The sequence below is a fragment of the Clupea harengus genome, chromosome 20, assembly GCF_900700415.2.
Source record: "Clupea harengus chromosome 20, Ch_v2.0.2, whole genome shotgun sequence".
NCBI lineage: Eukaryota > Metazoa > Chordata > Actinopteri > Clupeiformes > Clupeidae > Clupea > Clupea harengus.
In genome coordinates, this window is record NC_045171.1 from 7736958 (window position 1) to 7741957 (window position 5000).

The following is a 5000-nucleotide window of genomic DNA, read 5'->3' on the forward strand; positions in this document are numbered from 1 at the left end:
GATGAACCAGAGACATTATAAGGGAGGAGTGACGGGAATATGAATGGGGGAAAGAGGAGGGAACCTGTAACGCTAATCATGGCGGATTTGGAACTGGAAGTTCTGCCCTGTATTATAAAGAGCCAATTTGATTATAGGAAAACATTTTTGTGAGACAGCAGCCACTATACACTACTAAGCTGACCAGATTGGCGGTGTGTTGAGGTGACCTCCGTGTGGGCACTGAAGGTGTAGATGAGACTGGAGCTGGAGGCCGAGTGGTGTGGGAGGATGCATATGATAGTCGCTCGAGGGCCTGAGGTCACCTCATACAGTCCGCTGCATACAGTACAGCATCCTATTCATCCACTGTGCTATGATACACACACACACACACACACACACACACACACACACACACACACTTCTCTTCTACGGTCAACTGGCATAACTGAGAGTGAAGCCCTTCTCACCGCACGTAGGTGGAACTCTAATCCCTGCCACACATTCCTTCAGTACAATTTCAGCCAACAAGAAGCCTAATCAGGGCCTCGGGTAACGCAATCAGTAAAGCAATCACTATCGCCACTTTCCTTGCGCTGTGTCATCACCAGGGTCCTTGTGTGACTTTTATCAAAGATGAGGAACCTCTGAGGAGGGTGTCGACGCAGACGGCGGCGGCCCCTGAACGAGACCAAATGTGCATCTCTCAAAACGCACCGGGTAATTGGGAGCAAATGAGAACTTCAAACGGAAACAAGGAAAAGCATTAACTGGAACTCCACACCCGAAGAGAACGCAAATAAGGTTTGAATTAACAAGGGCGTGCACAGATACACACACACACACACACACACATAAACAGAGGGGATAAAACCTATGGGAAATGTTCTTCAAACAACCAAGAAGTAAATTAGCTGTTCATTCGCTACAGCAAAACAGGAGAAATAGGTAAATAGAGCTTGAAAAACACTAATGGAGACCTGGACGCGGTGAAGCGCTAACGAGGACAATAGCGGCTAATCACGGAGCACATGTTAAAAGGTACTGCATGGGAGTGTTTACCTTTGGGACGGCTGGAGAGAAGGGGACTGATCCCTTTAAGTAGGCAAGCAGGTGGTTCAGAGCAAAAAAAACAGAAAATTAAAGATGTCAAAGAAACCAAATGAAAAACTCACAAATTCAGCTAGTTGCGTTCGGGTGTAAGACCTGACCATTAAACTACTTAAATAAGCCAGCAAGAGACAGAACAGCAAACAGAGAAAGAGGCAGAAAGGTAAATAAAGAGGGAGAAAGATACAAACTAATGAAAATGATTGGAAAAAACTCTCTAAATAACTCTTTTAACTCAACTAAGGAGCGAAATGAACTAAATAACTACATAATCGAAATTTGAACTAAATAGCTTTGTTTCCAGGTAACACAAAACAAAGATGAGATGACTGCAAGAAGAGGAACAGAAACAGACATTCTGCTTCGGGTCTGGAAAGGGTTCAACCGGATTAAGAGGCACAGGTGTGTGGCAAACACAGCTCTGACATCCCAGACCAGAGGTCGATTATGCTGAATAGGACCACAGGGCACGCACATTAGTCACAGACATACACCTGTTAACACACACACCTACACACACACACACACACACTAACACACACACACACACCGAACAAGATGTCATGAAGGAGCTGTCATTATGCGACCACCTGCTGTATGCAGTGGGCGCCAAGGAGAGCTCCTCACAGATTAAGTGGACAGGTTGGCGACAGGGGAAGGACCTGGGGGTGTCTAAAGGTGGAGGTTTGACTACTGGAGACATCTGCATGGAATTCATGGGGGTTTTTAAGGGGGGACGGGTGGAGGTGGAGGTGGGGGTGGACAAGACTTACTGAATGGAATATCAGCATATGGATCGTCGTCCTCATCATCATCAAGGAACGCTACAGCAGGGAGGAATGGGTAGAAGAGAAAAAAGAAAGAGTGAACGCGAAGACAAGTGAGGAAAATGAGATAAGGTGAGAAAGAGGTAATGAGGCAAAGAGGCAAAATGACAAATGCGATAGAATGAAAGGACAGGTGAACGCATTTTGTAGACTCGTTTTTAAAGTCAGGAACACGTGCATGCACACACGTGCATGCACACACACACACACACACACACACACACACATACACTCACACACACATAGAGACACACACACACTCAAAATTCCCTAATGAGAAATCGCACTCTCACCCTTCGTGATGATTCAATTCTCTCAAATATATTATTTTAGGAGACCATTTCCCCTCGCCTACCTGATGGCGGGTATGACCTCTCGCTTAACAGCTGTTCAGAGATGCTCATCTGACATCACAACATCACTAAGAATAACAACCCTTCCTGTTGATTCTCAAAAAAATTATTAGACCCCTTGTTTTTTCCCCCCATCTCTTTTTGTTCCAGTTCATGATTCAGAGGACATCTTGTTTTGTGTCCCTAATGGTGGGAGCAAGGCCCATGGATGAGAGGAGGGGGAAAAAAAACAGAAAAGGAAAGAAAAACAAAACTAACTAACTAAATAAATAAATAAAAGACCGGCGGCTCTTACCAACAATGGCAGCCCCGTGTAGCCTTGCATCTGAACTAAGCCAGGCCGGCCAGTGGGCAGCATAACCTAATGACATCTAATTGCCATTGGAGCCATTAGATTCTTCTGTTTATAGACCAGTGGCAGCGGCAGGAGGCTTGGGGAGAGAGGCTTTGTGTATTTGAGCTGATTGCCTCCTGGTATCTGCTTGGCTGCCATTACTGCCTTATTTTATGTGTGGGAGAGGGGAAGAGGAAGAGGACTTTAACTTTTTTTTTTGACCAAACACAGGTAAACAAGTTGAGTGCCTAGCCAGTCCGCTGTTTAAATGAGAGAGAGAAGAGAGAGAAAGAGAGAGAAGAGAGAGAGAGGAAAAGACAGAAATCCAGACCGAGATAAAAGCAGGGACTAAATGAGAGAAAGGTAGAAAAAGATAGAGAGAGATGGCATTGGCTTAAAAATGACCGAATACCTTTCGAATACGCGGCTGTGAGGAGGCCAACAGAGGACGTCCAGACCCATGCATGGTAATGGGGACAGGGGACAGGGGACAGGGGACAGGGGACAGGGGACAGGGTGGGCCAGCAGACAGTTGGGAGAGGAAGGACAATGCTGCCAGACAGCTTTCATGACCCTGCTGCTCCTTCACTACCTAACAAACAATTAGAGCCCAACCAGAGGCATCCATCTTTGTCAGGATCTCTGCTGCCCTCTAACATCCAGTCAGAGAGAAAGAGAGAGAGAGAGAGAGCGAGAGAGAGAGAGAGAGAAAGAGAGAGAGAGAGAGAGAGAGAGGGATAGATCAAATACATAGAGAAAGAAAAAAAATAGAGAAAGAAAGAGTGGGATAGAGGGAAAGTGAGAGAGATACAGGGAGGAAGTCAAAGTCAAAGAGAGAGAGAGTGAAGGAGAGTGAGAGAGCGAGAGAGTGAGGGAGAGTGAGAGAGAGAGAGAGAGTGAGAGAGAGAGAGAGTGAGGGAGAGTGGCCATGATCTAGCACATAACTATAACCATGGCATCATACTTCTGAATACACCAAAGCAGTGTAACCATGGCAACAGAACTTCTTCTACAAGAGAAATCATGAGAGCCAGGCCTCTGCCTTCACAAAGGCCCAAGAAACCTTCTCAAAGATCTAACACAGATTAGCTATGCCACAGCAGAACATCTGTGACTGGAAGAGCTGTGTGCGTAAGTGTGTGTGTGTGTGTGTGCGTGTGTGTGTGTGTGTGCGTGTGTGTGTGTGTGCGTGTGTGCGTGTGTGCGTGTGTGCGTGTGTGAGTGTGTGAGTGTGTGTGAGAGTGAGTGTGAGTGCGCGTGTGTGTATGTGCTAGTTTGACAGTAAGTGTTGTGGTTTGTCTGTGTGTGTATTTGGTCTGTGTGTGTCTATGACAGTGGGTATCTGCTGCTGTGTATGAATGTGTCTATGAGAGTGTGTATCTTGTTGTGTATGTGTATGTATGTATGTGTGAGTGTGTGTGTGTGTGTGTGTGTGTGGGGGGGTGGGGGGGTGTGTGAGTGTGTGTGTGTGAGAGATAGAGAGAGAGTGTCTGTGTGTGTGTGTGTGTGTGTGTGTGTGTGTGTGAGATAGAGGTAGAGAGTGTGTGTGTGTGTGTATGTGTGTGTGAGATAGAGAGTGTCATGGCATTTGCTCCTGTCATCACCTTACACTAATGAGACTCATAAAGAGGGATCTTTTAGAAATAATCTCTAAATTCTGATTGGCCCCTTGCTTCCCCCCCCCCCACCCTCTCCTCTCATTTTCCTATAATCCCTCTCTCCCCTCTCTTTCTCTCTTCTTATACCCTCTCACTTTCTCTCCATACCTCTCTCCCTCTACCTCTCTCTTTCTTCCTCTCCTTCTCCCTGTCCCTAACTCACACTACCTCTCTTTCTGCCACACCCTCTCTCTCTCTCTCTCTCTCTCTCTCTCTCTCTCTCTCGCGCTCTCGCTCTCTCTCTCTCTCTCTCTCTCTCTCTGGTTGACATTTGCAGACTTCATTAAGGGGGTAAACTACTGCTTGCTAAATGAGCTTGGCTGCATCAGCAATGTGCTATGCAATGTATGATAAGTCATTATTGCCAAGTAAGTTCTCAATTAGCCTGGCGCTGGTGCAGTCAGCATGTCCCCCCCCCCCCCCCCCTCTCTTCTCTTTTTTTTCATGAATAAACCCTCTGCAATAACTGCAGTGGTTACTCACGAGGGAGCAACAACGAGAGAGCTACGACATGGAGAGATGGAAAGAGTGGGAGAGAGAAACAAGAGAGAGAGAGAGAGAGAGAGAAAGCGAGAGGCAAAAGGGAGAGACAGTAAAGTAGGGGGTTAGAGAGAGAGGGAGAAAGAGACCGATGAATGTGAAGCGAGTGAGAGACACAGAGGGATAGAGAAAGAGAGAGAAAGGAAGAGTGAAGGAGGGAGACACAGAGGGAAAGAGAGAGAAAGAGAGAAAGAGG

At 46.6% G+C, this 5000-nt stretch overlaps 1 protein-coding gene across 1 annotated transcript in view; it reads right to left on the reverse strand.

Annotated features, from left to right (window-relative positions):
* Positions 1–5000, reverse strand: part of LOC116217998 (teneurin-2-like) — a 149654-nt gene that overhangs the window by 109805 nt on the left and 34849 nt on the right. The window lies entirely within an intron of this gene.